At 30.2% G+C, this 19,132-nt stretch overlaps 3 long non-coding RNA genes across 4 annotated transcripts; 2 read left to right on the forward strand and 1 right to left on the reverse strand.

Moving 5' to 3' along the window:
- Positions 1 to 5,873: 5,873 nt before the first annotated feature.
- On the reverse strand, positions 5,874 to 6,804 carry LOC121127296 (uncharacterized). Of its 2 annotated transcripts, XR_005867742.2 has the most exons (3): positions 6,469 to 6,794; positions 6,338 to 6,400; positions 5,874 to 6,192 (listed from the first exon to the last, which is right to left on the reverse strand). It is a non-coding gene; the product is annotated as an uncharacterized lncRNA (long non-coding RNA). The 2 variants fall into 2 exon arrangements; XR_005867741.1 differs by having other exon boundaries at positions 5,874 to 6,400; positions 6,469 to 6,804.
- A 2,006-nt stretch (positions 6,805 to 8,810) lies between these two features.
- Positions 8,811 to 9,808, forward strand: LOC139906849 (uncharacterized). Its single transcript, XR_011782889.1, has 3 exons — positions 8,811 to 9,176; positions 9,230 to 9,369; positions 9,433 to 9,808. It is a non-coding gene; the product is annotated as an uncharacterized lncRNA (long non-coding RNA).
- Positions 9,809 to 16,122: 6,314 nt separating this feature from the next.
- Positions 16,123 to 18,631, forward strand: LOC121127253 (uncharacterized). Its single transcript, XR_005867707.2, has 6 exons — positions 16,123 to 16,190; positions 16,245 to 16,914; positions 16,973 to 17,252; positions 17,339 to 17,575; positions 17,783 to 17,926; positions 17,976 to 18,631. It is a non-coding gene; the product is annotated as an uncharacterized lncRNA (long non-coding RNA).
- Positions 18,632 to 19,132: the final 501 nt, after the last annotated feature.

The following is a 19,132-nucleotide window of genomic DNA, read 5'->3' on the forward strand; positions in this document are numbered from 1 at the left end:
AGTTCTTCGAATTCCTAGAGAGATCAAAAGATAACTCTCAACAAGAGGACAACCCACCTCTTAGTTTCTTTTTAGGTCTTTTCAGAGCAGGTATGTTCCTCTAGTAAAATAACTTATTCAAACAAAAAAAAACTCTTCATATGGGCATTTCACCTACTATGGTTCAGATGGTGCCTTATACAGAAACTTAGGAACAATTTGAGTTTGGTACAATTATAATGGATCTCATTTCTCAACTATGAAAATTTGACCAGTCGGAAGTAGAAGCTCCCAAACTACTGCAATCAATTCCTACTATTTTAATCACTTTTTTCATTGAACAATCTGAAATTTGACACACTTCCCACCCCCACCCCCTCAGGGAAGCCCATAACCAATAGAAAAAATGAATGGAGGTTTTATCTCTTTTGATCTTCAATCCGGTTTTCTCTTTCATAAGCACGAAAATTGAATTCCCACAACCTCTTTTTAGCTGTGGGGAAATCTTCAATAAATATGTATATGACAAATATTTAATAATTGGCATGATTAAAAGTCGGTTGACTGATGGGCGCAAATAAGTTTGCACCTCTCCACTTTTCGTTGTGTACGATTTTTCCCTGATCGATTTCTGTGTATATTTAATGCAATCTTTCAATTTTTATGTAGTAAAATTATGAGTGGAAGAGAATATAAAAAAATGAAGACTTCTACTTTTTTCCGTTTCTTGGTATTTTTCCACTAATAAGTGAAGAGTAATTTGAACCTATTCTAATAAAAACCTGTCATTCTATGTTTACATTGAAATAAGTAATAATAACGTGGAATCACGAATTCAAATAATATTAACATTGAGTTAATGTTACTATTCCACTTGGAAGAATGGAGAATCATAAAATTTTCCTCTGAACAAGGATGTTGCCTCGGAGGAATCTTCCCTCCCTGTAGTAGTTGGGATTCGTCCATAATATGTGTAGGTACATAATATCCAGGATACGGGTTTGCTTTAGAATTACTTATCTGTTTTGTCTCTCCTATTTTTAGATCGTTTTAGCCTGTAAAAAATGAATAAAAGCGACACGAGGTCCTTGAATACAAGTCAAATGTTTAAGAACAGCTCGAAGCTGTGAGGAAAGTGACAAACAGAGCTCCATGGAAAGTCAAGGTCCAATACTATTTTTATTGAGGAATTATGATTTTTCAGTATACATTATCACCCCTAATTGATATTTGTTGATTTATATTAATTATTATACATTACATACGCAACATCAACATCTTTCAAAATATTCCCTTCCTACGATTTATAGATATATTCTACATGTTTTTCTGTTTTTGTTTTTTAATTTGAATAATAATCTTTTGTGTAATGGCATCCATATGTTAACTTCAGATACTACCTTCTCTGCATCGGTTACAAGATCCCCCTCGACATCCACCTCTAGTCATATTTACCCTTCTAAGAAAAATGATTGGATGTTTAATTAGTTTTTGTTATTATTGAAAATTTTTAGAAAAACTATTAACCATTTTAAGTCATTGTTCACTGTAAAGATGGCAAAAAGAGTATGATTTTTGCTGGATTGAAAGAAATATAAATAAAAAGTAAATAAATCAGTTTCTCTTTGTAGTAAATATTATATTTATTTATAGAAAATGCTTTAAAAAAACCTTCAAATTTGATTTTCTGACAACTTGTTTTTTATTATTAACGACAAAAAAAAATCCCATTTGAATCAAAAATCTAAGATCCGAGTTTACCATTGAGGATTTTCTGGTACAAGAATGTCATCAAAAGTATAACATATTAATATATAATTTGCTACGCTTCATTCCACAAGTTCAGTTTTTATTTAAAAATTGTTAATTTGATATTACAATGCATAAAATTCGTACTGAAAGTATCACTTCAAATTATATGGAACGGTTAATTAGTTACGAGGCTTTTAAAGCTGCAAGTTTACTGCATACATAGTAGTAATAAATTAGAATTATTATATCCATTGAAGATAACTAGAGCGCAGACCTATATTTTATATTCCTCTTTATTATATTCCAGTATATATATATATATATATATGTAGTCATCTTGGATCGAGTTAAGGGAGGCATATAACAAGAGAAGAGAAGAAAAAAGGGGGGGAAAGGAGAAATTAATTTTTCAGCTAAGTTCTGGAACTTAGCAGCCGTTTGTGCCTGAAATCTCAATTTTTAATCCCTTACGTAGTTAAACGACATTTGAGGTAAAGGATCACTTATTAAATGGCCAAGGTAATCGAAAATTCACTCGACCAAACTCTTATTCATAACATAATTATTTCTTATTTAAATCATTATATTTTTTTAACGATTTTTTTTATCGTTATTTGATGTTATTTATTATATGATAGTTGTTATATATTTTTCTGATGAATAGCCAAATGTTTATCTTACTCAATTTTCTGATTTGAATTATAGTACAATTAAATTTTTCACAGGCTCAATCTTTCACCTCTTATCTCAGTTTCTTCTGAAAGTTGGATTGGCATGGAATGTCCGAGAGGGGTTATATTATTGGAAGGATTTGTCGAAAATCCTTTTAGACCTGAGGGTAAACTCTCAAAAGAAGCAGATGTTATCGTTGGTGCCCTAAAATCTGGTAAACTTGTCGGTAATATCACACCAGGCTTTCAGCAACTTGATCAAACAATCAATTTAAAATCTTTAGTGGTACAAAACGTTAGAGAGGAACGATTACCTGGGAAAATGAATGATTCATCTGATGGTTATGCAGAAATTGATGTTAGCCATGGCTTTATTCCAAATGTAAATGATGTCAGAACGGAAGTAGAAACCGTAACTTTAGAGAGTAGAATATATGAGTGTTGTGTATTACAATGACTATCTATGTTGTGAAAATTATCTAAGTACAAATAAAACATAGTAAAAAAATAATCTACTTAACAAATGGGTTTTATTTGAAAAAAATGTATTAATTGTTTTTTCCATAACTCATTTTTTCGTTATGAGAAGATACATTTATACTAAGTATGAAATAATGAATATTATATATTTTACCTTTATACGCCGAACCTGTGCCGACTAGCTGTGCATATAGAATATAGAGCTTTTTCATATGGCGTCATCATTCTGGATGTTTACCATCTATGAGAGAAGAAGTAATCTACCGATAAGTTACTTAATTTTCGAGTTTATACTTAATACTGATCTTGATTTGCAATGTATGTTTTAAATCTACAGTCCACACACTAAGTATGATCAGCACAACCGTGCTACAGGCGTGAACTGCCAAATTTTATAGTAATAAAAGCATCCGATATATTTATTAAAAATAAGAAGTGTTCAGAAATATTTTGAGTGCAGTTCAAGTCCTCCTAAAATAAGATATACTACTAAGTGTGCATTATATCAAGTGAAAAAATTGAAATGACTTGAGTCCAGGTCGAGGACAAAATAACTCATTTTTTTATATTTGGGTGTCTTCCAATTGGACCATTATCACCTAGTAAATTAAACATACACTAAGCTACTCATATTTATTGATTATTTACTTTTTATTGTAATTTTTTAGAGTACTAAGAAAAAACTAGATTTAATATATACTTTGAAGAGTAAACACGTATTATAGCATATGAGTAAATAACTAAACTCAAAAGTATACAAAATCTGATTAATCCGAATATGTTTAAGGTACTTGTATTTATCTCCCATATTAATGGAGAATCATCCGTAGTAACTCAAATTAGGTAATTACGACGCTGTTCTCCATCAGTAGCTTTACTATTCAGTTGTTGGAAGAAGAATATAATCTGGTTTGAGGTTCTTAACTTGATTCTTAATGTTCCATTATCAGGTTTCGTGTATTTAGAATAAATTATTAAATATTTCAGTTTGATATTAATTGAAAATATTTTTTATATATTATTTTGCTTTGTAATATCAGGAGCGTCCTGCAAATCAAGCAGCAGAAGAAAAATTTAAATTTGATATGTTTTTTAAAAAACCAAGCCCCCTCCTCCCTCCCCCAAAAAAAAATTAGAATTAAAAAATATATTTATATATATAATAATTGTTCTTTCCTGCAGTTATTTTTTCGGTTTGTTTTTCTTGATTGCTTAATACAGATTTGTCTCTATTTTAATTCTGGGGCCTCTGCAAATTGAGAATCTTTTTGATAATGAGAAAAATTTAAAGTTTTATAGGTGTTCGCTGGCATAGTATTAATTCTCTTGATAAGAAGTTATTTCTATAAATACCAATGATTATTGTAACCTCAACTTTTCAACTGATTAGGGCTCCCCTGCTTTTTGTTTTATAATCATCATCAATTTAAAAAGGTTTATATGATTCATTATTTAAGTTATTTTTTTTAAATAAACCCTTTTATAAGATAGAGCCTGCTAAAAGAAGTGTGTATCTAAATCCAAATATATTGTAATTAATATTATAATTGTATCTATAATATTGTAGTAAGTAAATGTGCATTTTAAAAAATCTTATGGATATTTATTTTTTTAACTGAAGTGTTGAATATTTTATAATTGGGGTTCATTGGTTTATATAATACTTGTAAATTTTTTTTCTACATTAAAGATGTGTTTTATTGAAGTCCTATAATCTTAGAACATAATTTCCATTTATATCAAGATACTTCACTTTTTTCTTTGGCTTGTCTCAAAATCATGTAAAATATCAAAGATTCATTTATTGAAGGTTCCTCTCAGCAAAAACAAGGTTGTGTAATTTCGATCTCCGTGTTTCATCCCTCTTCATTATATCCCAGGAATAATAGACGATATGGATCCTTTACATTACAATATTAAACTACCGTGTCCTCTAATTATTGAAATCTTATTAGCTTTTTAATTACAAAATTATTATTTCTATTAATCAGATTTACTATTATGTAGGACGTCGAAGAACAATTCTATCGGTATCATCAAAACCCAAAGAAAGAATACTTATTTTATAAAACTTATTTTAATTTCATAGCATGTCTTCCTTAATATAAGATACAATTTATACACATTTCTATTTGTATAAAATATAGGGCGTATATTTTCAATTTTTTTAAGCGTATTTATTCTCAAATGCATTGGACCTACAATTTCAATATAAAATACTTTTCTTATGAAGAGTTCTAACATGTTTTAGATATAATATTATGGATGTAACAAGAAATAATAAATAGAATAATTATATCTTATTTTTTAATATTAAAAAACATAAATTTTCATTGTATAATTGTTATATATAACTTTCATTTCTTTTTCGCCCATAAAGAAGGAGAAAAAGTAAAGATTTATGGCAAGGTTTCAAGATTTTTGCTATGTGGCCTTTGTGGTTTTGGGATCCAAGCCTTTAGAAAATTTACATTTCAACAGCATTAGAAAAACTGCGTTAAAGATAATAATTTGAAGTCTTATTTAAAGAATATAATTGAATCATGTCCTGATGCTTCTAATTTTATGTCAGATACCTATGAACAAAATACATTACTCCTGTGGTGTTTCACTCTATATTTTAGCCATCCAAATTTTGTGAAATTTATTGAACTTTATATTGTCAAAGCCATTCCTTCTCGAAACATCATAACAAAGTAATTGGAGTCCCTAAGTAAAGTAGTTTCGTCAAAGATTACGATAGAATTTGTAGGAAATGATAGTCTTCTTGCCCTTATTTAATAAGTATTAAAGAAGGTCGACAATAGAACAATTGAATTACAAAGTCTTAACAACATTTTTGGCTAAGATTTCTGTGGTAAAAGACTAAAGGTTTTCATTGTCAATGGTACAGCTTATTGTATAAAATCAGTCTAAAACCTTAATATGTACTGATGAATGAGGCTTTTACAGTTTCAATCAATCAATAAAACCTACATAGTACAATCAATATAAGAAATCAAATATTACGATATATTTTTAATATTATACTCGTATCTACCTTTATTTGTAATTTTCATTAATTATCTTGCATATGCATTTAGACCCTCGTTATATTCTATGAATAATTATTTATTCTAAATGCAGTAAAAAACAGTATCGTTCATGTAGTAAATACCAAATATAAATAAAGGAAAGAGTAAATATCCATTATATCCAATATTCAGAGCTATATTTAAGTCCACGTTTTCAATGTTTCGACAAAGTTAGAGTCCTCATGCTCCGGATATATGGGAAAGTAAGTAATGTTTGGATCTATTTCAAGTCTCGTCTATGGTGGGAAAAATATTAAACTTAAATGTATAGTGATTAATGAGGCTGCTAAAAAAAATTTCCAGGTTATCATCAATAAAACTTACATAGTACATCAATATAAGCAACCAAATAGTAAGATATAATATTATACTTGGATCTACCTATATTCCTAATAGTTCTCATTATTTATTTTCCATCTTCATTATAGATCCTCTTCATACTCCCTAAATAATTATTAATTACTCATTCTAAATATTAAATACTAATTATTATTAAAAAATAGAGTAGATACCATTATTCAAAGCTGCATTTGAGTCCATCTTATTAATGTTTAGGTCAAGCCAAGTCCTCATACTCCGTGTCTTTCTAGTCTCAAGGCATCATGCTCCGGGGTTTTCTGGTTCCGAGTACAATTCCTCATGATCCTGGTCCATGGAAAAATAAGTAATATCTGGATCTACCTGTAGTCTCGTTTATGGTAAGATATACTTTCCCACAAGTTATTCCTTAATCTTTGGCAATACTAATTTACTTTTGGTCTAAATTGACTTATTGGTGCCTTAGTGAGGGAAAAAAGGATAAAGATGACAGCTTTGGTAAATAAAAACATATATTATGGCAGGGTGTGCCCTCCCTGAGTCAGGTAACAAATGTAAAAATCCGAACATTTAAAAAAGCTTTTTAAGCCACTCTGATAATCTCCCTCTATTAATAAATAATTTATAGTTTGCCTTGCCACTTACCTTTGTGCAATATTGGATATAATTAACATTACTATTCAAATGTCTTTAAAAATTCCACTTACACCTGGATTGAAATTAATGGCATATGTACCTAGCCATTGTTTCTAAGAATTCTTACTTAATCATTAGTATATCATAGCCACACGCCTTCTCATATCTCTTCATGTCCTTTTCAAGGGATGTAGTCTCTGTGTGCCACACTCAGTAGATTTCATCTCCTTTAATGGAAGGATCGTTCATTGTGCAGATACCCCTTCACATAAAAGTATATGATAATGACTTTTCACCGTGCGAACCACTGCCTGTAGGCAAAAGAATAAATAAATTCCTTCTGATCTTCTACAAAATCATTGTATACTTCTATAAGAACTAAGGATATCAATATAAACACACAATCGACTCAAAGACCGAAGAAGGAACAGAAAACGTTATCATCCTCCATCAACTGCTCTTTCATTTAGATTCTTGAGACCATATCTTCTCAAGCGAAGTTTGCTTCATTTCCTACTTCAAGAAAACTACTTCTTTCAGTTGTCTTGATTTATATAAGATAGAAATCACATTGATATCAATTCATTTGATAAGGTCGAGTTTGTGATGTATAATTATATAAACTGGAAACTCCAAGTTTTAGCCTTGATTGATTATTACTTGTGTGCCTCTTTTGTCATTCGAAATACAAGTGGAAGATGATTTTTGACTCTAAAAAAATAATATGACCCTCTTTTCTCGATGGTTTTTTCTGTAATGCATTTTATATTATCCTAATAAGTATATTTATTTCTGTACGAAAATGTCTATTTCTATTTTGTATATAAAATAATTATATTTTATATAATAATATTCGTCTCTAATAATTTGTTAAATCCATTTTTAGTATTAAATATTAATAACAGACCTCTATAGTACTACTCTAGTGCTGGGAAAGTGCAATGCCTTAGAAAATGTCTCATTTCATTTTGTATATGTATAACTTACATTTTAATAGTTTAATAGTTACGCTAATAGTTTGTTGAACCTATTTGTTTTATTTTGTCTCAATAGCTTCTTTATCGTATAATTAGTCATTTTTAATTTTTCTGATTCTCTGCATATAACTTCTATTAAAATTAATAATTAATATTTTTATTGTTGTTTCAGTTATATTTTTTTAATTACTATCACAAATATCCGTTATAATACTTTAATCTATCAATTAAAGTAATCCATTCCCACGGGTCCATTGATGGTAATTAGTTTTTAATTTATCATGTTATAACATTTTTATGACTTTAAGGTAAGAAATTGAAATGATCTCAATGTTAGTATATCTATAACTGATAAATATGGTATATTGAACAGAAAGACATCATATTCTATTGTTTTAGATATAGCATCATAGGAAGCAGATTTTTTTTTTATATAAATAAACCTTAATCAATTGTACCATACGTTTCACTCCCGCCTCTCCTCGTGCTTGCTCGTATCCTCATAGATCCTCATCATTAGAGACGTAAATAAAAAATTCCCCCTGCAGGTCACGCCAAGCTTTTTTATACAATCCAAGGTTAAAATAAATGCAACTTATACCTAAGGGTGATAATTTTGGTAAGAATAGAAAAGCGTGCGAGGAGAAGAGAAGAAATACTTATGGCATCATTGATTAAATAATATACATCTTCTTCTATCAATCAGGAACGTTATCATTCCCGCCTTTATTATTCAATATTAATATAATAATATTAGATGGGGATAGTCGATAGAGAACTGAATAAAATGCAAAAAATAACGTCGCCTTCTGTCTGGATTTCTGAAAATGGAGGCCTAGGAATTTGGAAAATACTTACCGGATGAGAAACAGATGGTTTGTCAGATTTGTCGATAGAAATGTGCCTTTAGTCTCCTGTCTAGAATTACACACCCTACCCAATATCCTCATCTCATAACAAGATTCATCTATAAAATCAAGTGAACGATGAATACATCAAGTCAGACTTTAACTTTGATCTCACAAAGATGCTTATTGCATGTAATATAACGTTATCCATTGCTAATCATCTACGTTCGAAAAGTTTATGGAGAATATACACGGGTAAACCTATCCCTTCCCAAGGAACCATCATTAAATTAATGGAGGATGTTGGTACTGATGTCATTTATAGAAATACATATAAAATATTTTGAGTCATCCACACCAAATGACGATCAAGTTATCAGTAAAAAGTACAAAGTATTTACTAATTTCGAAATGAAACTCTGAATTTTGTACTATCTAACAGTAAGTATTCAATTTTTTTTTAAATCTAACCATAAAATATGGTTCTATTTTAGCTAAACATATCAAGAATTATGATACACAACTCAGTAAAGGGCAAAAACAACTGCTTAAATGGCCACAACAACGGGGGTAGTAGCTTTGGATGGTTTGCAACTAGTTTTTCTGAGACTACTTACTTCGCTTTAAGAGTTGGGTATGATAATTAGGTTTTCCAATATTACATAGTCAATAAATATTACTTTTATATCACTTAAAGGTTAGCTATGGTTGATGGGCTCCAAGAAATGGTGTTCAGAAAACTCATAAAATATATCTATCCTGTGCACAATTGTATATAGCAACTTCCACATGAAGAAGAGGGATGATTATCTTTTTGATTAAACTCCACGTCTCGCTTGTGTATTGCAACCTAAAGTTATGACATATTTAACTTAATTCCGATGTTAGAACAAGAAAAAATTATCTGGATCAATCTATTATTTCAATATTCTGTATTTATAATTTATTATTATTAATAGTTATATGATTTTAATTGTTTAATTTTGTATATTTAACTTAAATGTTTAATGGTTTATTTTTTAATATGTAGATTATATTTAATTAAAGCCTTCTTTTTTAAACTTTGAGCTTCAAATATATTTCAAATACTCTACTTTGTCGTTTCATTAGTTATTATTCTGAGAATAAGGTTCATAATGAATTACAATTTCATGGAGTGTGACTTTTTCAAATCTACTGTAACAGATACAAAACATCGAAGTCAATTATACGTAGTATATCTTCATTAAACATTTTGCTAATAAATACATTCGTTATACCCTCAAAAATCATAATGAAGCAGGCAGATGATAATCACATCAGTATTTTAAACAATGATACCATATGTCTTTTTTTCCCCCCTCCTACTTGCACGCGTTTTTCTCTACAATATTATCAACTATACTTATACCTAAGGGTAATAATTTTGGTAAGAATAGAAAAGCGTGCGAGGAGAAGAGAAGAAATGAATATACATCTTCTTCTATCAATCAAGAACGTTATTATTCCCCCCTTTAATATTCAATATTAATATAATATTAGATGGTGATAGTCGATAGAGAACTCAATAAAATGCCTACAATAACGTCACCTTCTGTCTGGATTTATGAAAATGGAGGCCTAGGAATTTGGAAAATACTTACCGGATGAGAAACAGATGGTTTGTCGGATTTGTCGATATAAATGTGCCTTTAGTTCCCTGTCAAGAATTCCACGCCACTCATTATCCTCATCTCATATCAAAAGTATGGATATTTATCTAAAAAATCAAGTTAATGATGAATACATCAAGTAAGACTTTAACTCTGATCTCACAAAGATGCTTATTGCATGTAATATAACGTTATCCATTGCTAATCATCTACGTTCAAAAAATTTATGGAGAAATACACGGGTAAACCTATCCCTTTCCGAGGAACCATCATTGAATTAATGGAGGATGTTGGTACTGATTTCCTGTATAGAAATACATATAAAAATGTTTTGAATCATCCACCCAATGAAGATCAAGTTATCAGTAAAAAGGATAAAATATTTACTAATTTCGAAATGGAACTCTGAATTGTGTACTATGTAACAGTAAATATTTTTTTTTTTTTAAATCTAACCCTAAAATTCGATTCTATTTTAGCTAAACATATCAAGAATTATGATACACAACACATTCAATGGCAAAACAACTGCTTAAACGGTCACAACAACGGGGGTAGTAGCTTTGGATGGTTCGCAATTAGTTTGTCTGAGACTAGTTTCCTCACTTAAAGACTTGGGTATGATCATAAGGTTTTCCAATATTACATAGTCAATAAATATTACTCTTTTTATCACTTAAGGCTTAGGTATGGTTGATAGGCTCCAAGAAATGGTGTTCAGAAAACTCATAAAAGGCAAAAACAACTACTTGAATGGTCATAACAACGGGGCTAGTTACATTGGGTGTATCATTATAATTATCAATTATGTATATCCTTCATGATAATAGTATGTTGTCATATAAGCATAAATAACGGGGAAAATATCTTTTTCGATGCTCTTAATACGGAGTAATATCGCCAGACATTACTACATAATTAGCTTTTGCTCTAAATCTTTAAGATGGATTTATTTCTAACATTTTTTTTATTAGTATATCATATTGTCTAATTTTATAATTTTTATCCTGTGTACAATTGTATATAGTAATTTTTACATGAAGAAAAGGGGTGATTATCTTTTTGATTAAACTCCACATCTCGCTTGTGACATATTTAACTGGATTCCGGTGTCAGAACAAGAAAATATTATTTGGATCAATCTATTATTTCAATATTCTGTATATATAATTTATTGTTATTAGTTAAATGAGTCCAATTGTTTAACTGTGTATATTTAACATAAATGTATGATGATATATTTTTTAGTATGTAGATTATATTTAATTAAAGCCTTTTTTTTTAAACCTGGAACTTCAAATATATTTCGAAAATACTCTACTTTGTCGTTTCATTAGCTATTATTCTGATCTTTTTCAAATCTACTGTAACGGAGAAAAAATGTCTTAGTCAATTATTCGTAGTATATCTTCATTAAACATTTTGCTAATAAATTCTTTCGTTATACCCTCAAAAATCATAAAAAGCAGGCAGATGTTAATCACATCAGTATTTTAAACAATAATACCATATGTGTTTTTTTTTTCATTATCAATTTTAACCATAACTAATGTTGATAATTCTGTAGAGAAAAACGCTTGCAAGGAGAAGGGGGGGGGGAGAAAGACTTATGGTCTCATTGTTTAAAATACAAAACAATGTTAGAATTAAATCCATCGTAAAGATTTAGTACAATAACTAATTATGTAGTATTGTCTGGCGATATTACTCCTTATTAAGGGCATAAAAAATTTCCCCACATTATTTATGCTTCTATAACAACATACTTTTATCATGAAGGATACGCACAATTGCTAATTATAATAATACACCCAATGTAACTACCCCCGTTGTCGTAACAATTTAAGCAGTTTTTTGCCATTTATGAGTTTTGTGAACACAATTTCTTGGGCCTTATCAACCATAGCTAATCCTTAAGTGATAAAAAAGTAATATTTATTGACTATGTAATATTGGAAAACCAAATGATCATACACAAGTCTTTAAATGAAGAAACTAATGTCAGCCAAACTAGTTGCAAACCATCCAAAGCTACTACTCCTGTTGTTGTGACCCTTTAAGAACTTGTTTTTGGCATTTAATGAGTTCTGTATCATAATTCTTGATAATTCTATCTAAAATATAATCATATTTTATGATTAGACTTTTAAAAGAATGAATACTTACTGTTAGATAGTACAAAATTCAGAGTTCCATTTCGTAATTTGGTGTGGATGACTAAACATGCTGAAAATTATTTTAACTTCACAATTCACAATGGGGGTATTTCTATAAATGACATGATTACCAACATCCTCCATTAATTAATGATGGTTCTTCGGAAGGAAAGAATTTACCTGTGTATTTCTCCATAAATTTCTTGAACGTAGGATGATTAGCAATGGATAAGGTTATATCACATGCAATGGGCATCTTTGTGAGATCAAAATTAAAGTCTGACTTGATGTATTCATCGTTAACTTGATTTTATAGAGGAAAATCCATACTCTTGATATGAAATGAGGATAATGAGTGGCGTAGAATTCTAGACAGGGGGGCTTAAGGCACATTTATATCGAAAAATTCGACAAGCCATCTGTTTCGCATCCGGTAAGTATTTTCCAAATTCCTGGGCCTCCATTTTCATAAATCCAGATAGAAGGCGACGTTATTTTATTTAGTTCTCTATCGACTATCAGTATCTAATATTATATTAATATTGAATAATATAGGCGGGAATGATAACGTTCTTAATAGAAGAAGGTGCATTTTATTTAATCAATGATGCCATGCGTATTTATTCCTTTCTCCTCGCACGCTTTTCTATTCTTACCAAAATTATCCCCCTTAGCTATTATTTCTTAGCATTGGAACATTATTAGATATAAAAAACCAATACTATCCTTTATCTCAAACTTTTTATTAGGGAATATATCTTATATGCAGCAGTCTATACAATACATCAGATTCAAAATTCTAGCAAGCCCGATTACATGATGGTATACTCATTTATTTTTATTAACCTTGATCCAATCTATCAAAAGAGATAGGAAAAATTGAAAAAAAAACCCTTCTGAAAGCTACCCTTGTGTATGTTTCTTTTTGGCAATTGTAAATAATTATTGGCATTGAATTTAAATCCTTGATTTATATGAATTAATTTAATGTTGCTTATTATTGGTTTGATCTTCTATAAACAACACTTCCTTCATATAACTTATCTTCATTTTATAGAATTTGATAAGTGACTTTACTCGAATATTTTTTCCCCCTTCCAACCAGTTCTTATTTAAAGTAATTTTCTTTTTAGAGAGTTTGATAAGTGACTTAACTCGAATATTTTTTCCAGCAGCTCTTATTTAAAGTAATTTGCACCAGGCAACTGTTTGTATCTTCTAAATCATGCTAAAATTGCTATGAGCTCACAAAATTGAGTGATTCGCCATCAATTTTTGAGTTATCCAATAAAAAGAGATAGTAGATCGAGCTCAAGCATTTAAAATAAAATGTATTAAATATGTCAATAGAATTCAATACATAAAATTGCGTATCTGATGATTGACGAAATTCATAAAGCAAAGTAAGTTGACTAAAGTAAAAGGAAAGTGTATTGATTATACACTTCTATTTGTGTATGATAGCCAAAATTAATTCATAGCAATAACAAAATATAAATATACAATTATTACGAGAGATCAACAAGAAATTGTATTACTTTTTTGTTGGAGACTGAGCATAAGTATTATAACTTATATCTTCGTTAATTTATCAAGAAGAATAAATTATGAAATAGCCATGACGTATCAAGTGAGATGAGGGAATCGACAGCTGACAAAAAATACATAAAATATTTTTGTATCAGTGAGGTAACGCAGTGCCATATTAAGATAAAGTTATTTATTTACTAGTACACTCCATAACAAATGGGACAACTTAAAAATTTCAAAATAAAAAAAAAAACCATAGGAAATTTAAAGTAGGTTTTAAAAAAAAATTAAAAATAGAATATTTTCTATAATATAAGCTATGATATTCTTTATAACTATGAATGATGAATAAGTTCTAAAAATCTAAAGAAAAATGTCGTTTTTCATCATTTTTTAACCTAAAAAAGAAAATATATAGAGTTTAGAAGTAGGTATAGAATCAATAAACTACTTTTATAACCATAAAAACACTTTTACGTAAGTTTTATTAATTGTACTTTTAATTTAGTGATTTCTTAAGGGTAAATATGACTCCGAATGATAATAGTACCGATTTAATATAATCCAAGATATTTCAAAATTCAGAACACTGAAAGAAAAATTGAGATCAGTTTAGGATTCTGCACTGAAAGATAAATTCCATCTCGTGCTCATGTCCCTAAACCTCTATAAGGGTGAACGATATTTCTCCCAGGAACAGGCAGTGTACTTGCGTTCCTAAAACCTCTATGAGGAGTAGTGTTCTCCTTTCTCCGGTGCGTGCACTGAGAGCACGGCACCTCTATGGAGATAAATTTTATATATCCAAGAGCAAATGGTTTGTCCGCGCCTGGTTATGGATGGAGCGGATCAATAAGTATCTATTCATGGAGCAGAACCTGTTTAAGCACCGGCATGGATTTGGTGCATGGGGGGGTGTGTGTAATGTATTCGTATTTCCTTCCCCCTTGTTCTCTTCTCTTATTTTTTTGTATCTATAAAATTTATCTCCATAGACGTGCCGTGCACTCAGCATGCGCACCGGAGAAAGGAGAACACTTTTTACTGATAACTTGATCGTCATTTGGTGTGGCTGACTCAAAACATTTTTATATGTATTTCTATAAATGACATCAGTACCAACCTCCTCCATTAATGTTATGATGGTTTCTCGGGAAGGGATAGGTTTACCCGTGTATTTCTCCATAAATTTTTTGAACGTAGATGATTAGCAATGGATAACGTTATATTAGATGCAATAAACATCTTTGTGAGATCAGAGTTAAAGTTTGACTTGATGTATTCATCATTAACTGGATTTTTTAGATGAATATCCATGCTCTTGATATGAGATTAGGATAATGAGTGGGGTGTAATTCTAGACAGGGGACTAAACGTACATCTATATCGACAAATCCGACAAACCATCTGTTTCTCATCCGGTAAGTATTTTCCAAATTCCTGGGCCTCCATTTTCATAAATCCAGACAGAAGGCGACGTTATTTTAGGCATTTTATTCAGTTCTCTATCGACTATCACCATCTAATATTATATTAATATTGAATAATAAAGGCGGGAATGATAACGTTCCTGATTGATAGAAGAAGATGTATATTATTTAATCAATGATGCCATAAGTATTTCTTCTCTTCTCCTCGCACGCTTTTCTATTCTTACCAAAATTATCACCCTTATCTATATTATTAGTTCAACAAACACCTACTCTGATAAATAGATAAAATACACGACTATTTATACTTAAAACGAGGTAAAAGACTGTACTTTACACACACACATATATATATATACAAGAAAATAAGAGAAGAGAACAAAGGGGAAGGAAATACGAATACATTACATTTCATTTGAACAAAATTCGTCTTCCCAAGTGCTATTAATTGATAAAGGGAAATGAGCACATTCAGGGTATCAAAATGAACTCCTTCTATGAACTTTTACTATCTACTTGTAAAATTGAATCCTCGCACACTTAAAAATGCGCATGTTTGAAATCTCTAAACAGTACCTCCCCCTCCCCCTTTTAGACGAGATAAAAAGAAAAAGAAAAAATACTTTTTTTTTTTTTTTTCTTCTTATCGCCTAATACAAAAGAAAATAAACAATAGAGAACACAATCAATATAAACATAAAAACAACAGTAATTAATTTATAAAATTGATCTTGTAACGAGTACATTTAGAGATTCTCGTAGGATCCCGGCGATATCAAAATCAGGACGGAGTCTATCTTTGGAAGCATTGTCGACTTTGGCGCCCAAGTCCAATTAAAAAAATAATGATCGTATTTTCCAAGGTTTTTAAAAGGACCGAAGAAGGTTGAAGAAAGAGATTCTCTGATTGGCTTATTTTTAACGAAAACAGTAAGCCTTCCTCAGACGATTGTCGAACGTTTCTCTCTGGGTTACTCGCGGGGGAACGTGAGCCACCATCTCCATCGTCTCGAAGAAGCGTCCCACATCGACATCTGCCTTAGGAATAGGAAACGAATTGGGACTTAGTTTGATGTTGTTGACATTTCTCAAAGCATATCTACGGTGTGGTTTAATTTTTCTGAAACATGCTCAATCCTGCAATTAAAATCTGCTACATATCCAAATGTGCAGAATTGTCTTGGAGTCCAGGAGGGATAGCGGATTTCTATCACCGACACTAAAGGCTTATGATCTGTGAATACTCTGAAATATTGTCCATCTAATGCCCACAGAAAATGTTTAATGCTTGTCGGAGAAGCAATCAATATATAATCAAGATACACGAAGACTTTTTAATTAGAATCTATGAGTTGTTGGAATATCTGGCCAGTGTTTTAAAGCCCAAATGGCGTAATTATAGCTGTTTTATAGATGGAGTCTTCACTCACGGGTATTTGATTGTAAGCTCTGTGCAAGTCCATTTTACTAAAAAATTTCATCCCTCTTAGGTTGGCCCCAAAATCCCTTAAATTTGGAAGAGGATATCGATCTAGATCCATCATGTTATTTAATTGACGATAATCACAACACATTCACCACCCTCCTTTGGCTTTAAGTACTACATGAATCGGTGATGAAAAATTTAAAGAAGATGAACGAATTATTCCTTTCTCTAGAAGTCCATCAATTTTTTTTTAACAAAATTGAGTTTAACCCCATCCAGCTTGTGAATTTTGCAACGCAAGGAGGACCCTTAGTTTCGAGATGATGTTCAACTCCATGAGCTGGGTAAGATTCAGCGAATTTTTATCATTGAAAACTTCAGGGTTTTGTCAGATTTTTCGATATAAATGTGCCTTTACTCCCCCGTCTAGAATTAAACAACACTCATTATCCTCATCTCATATCAAGAGCACGGATATTCATCTAAAAAATCAAGTTAAGGATGAATACATCAAGTTAGACTTTAACTTTGATCTCACAAAGATGTTTATTGCATTTATATACCCTTATCCATTGCTAATCATCTACGTTCAAAAAAATTATGGTGAATAACACAGGTAAACCTGTCCCTTCCCATGGAACCATCATTAAATTAATGGAGGATTTTGGTAATGATGTCATTAATAGAAATACCCTCATTGTATATATTTGCAGTTGATATAATTTTCAGCATGTTTTAAGTCATACACAGCAAATTACGATCAAACTTATCAGTAAAAAGTATTAAATATTTACTAATTTCGAAATGAAACTCTGAATTTTGTACCATCTAACAAGTATTCATTTTTTTTAAATCTAACCATAAAATATTATAGTATTTTAGCTAAAAATATCAAGAATCGCAATACACATCTCATGGCAAAAACAACTGCAATAACGGGGTTAGTAGCTTTGGATGGTTCGCAACTAGTTTTTCTGACACTAGTTTCTTCACTTAAAGACTTGGATATGATAATTAGGTTTTCCAATATTACATATTCAATAAATATTACTTTTTTATCACTTAAGGATTAGCTATGGTTATGGGATCCAAGAAATGGTGTTAAGAAAACTCACAAAAGGCAAAAACAACTGCTTAAATGGTCCCAATAACGGGGGTAATTGCATTGGGTGTAGCATTATCATTAGTAATTGTGGGTATCCTTCATGATAATAGTATGTTGTTATACAAGCATAAATAACGGGGAACAATATTTTTTGATGCTCTTAATAAGGAGTAATATCGCCGGACATTACTACATAATTAGCTTTTGCTCTAAATCTTTAGAATGTATTTAATTCTAACATTTTTGTATTAGTATATCTATTGTTTAGTTTTATAATTTTGACATTTACTTTATTATTAATAATTATTTAGATCTCCTCGGTATAGATATATCTATCCTGTGCACAATTGTACAAAACAACTTCCGCATGAAGAAAAAGGCTTGTGTTTTCCAACTGAATTCCGATGTCAGAACAAGAAAATTGTATTTGGATCAATCTATTATTTCAATATTCTGTATTTATAATTTATTGTTATTATTAGTTACATGATTCCAATTGTTTAATTTTGTATATTTAACTTTAATGTATTATGGTTTATTTTTTAGTATGTAGATTATATTTAATTTAAGCCTTCTTTTTAATCTTGGAACTTTCAAATATATTTTGAAATACTCCTACTTTGTCGTTTTATTAGTTATTATTCTGAGAATATGGTTCATAATGAATTACAATTTCATGGAGTGTGACGTTTTCAAATCTACTGTAACGGATAAAACCCGTCTAAGTAGTATATCTTTATTAAACATTTTGCTAATAAATACTTTCGTTATACCCTCAAAAATCATAATAAAGCAGGCAAACTGATAAATACTGATGGGATTATCAGTGAGAATCACATCAGTATTTTAAACTATGATACCATATGTCTTTCTCCCCGCCCCCCTTTCTCCTTGCACGCGTTTTTCTCTACAATATCATCAAGTATACTGATAATTAATGTTTATTTTAGCATAACTATTCAAAGGTTTAGTGATTATTTTTTGATAAAAGACGGAAATTATATCTACCTCCCCAAAAAAATCAAGAAGTTGTTACAATTTTTTTTTTTCAATGATAACTTGTATGATGTATTTAAATTTCATTGTATGTATGTGTATTGATGAAAAATTTGAGTATTG

The sequence above is a fragment of the Lepeophtheirus salmonis genome, chromosome 12, assembly GCF_016086655.4.
Source record: "Lepeophtheirus salmonis chromosome 12, UVic_Lsal_1.4, whole genome shotgun sequence".
NCBI classification, from domain to species: domain Eukaryota; kingdom Metazoa; phylum Arthropoda; class Copepoda; order Siphonostomatoida; family Caligidae; genus Lepeophtheirus; species Lepeophtheirus salmonis.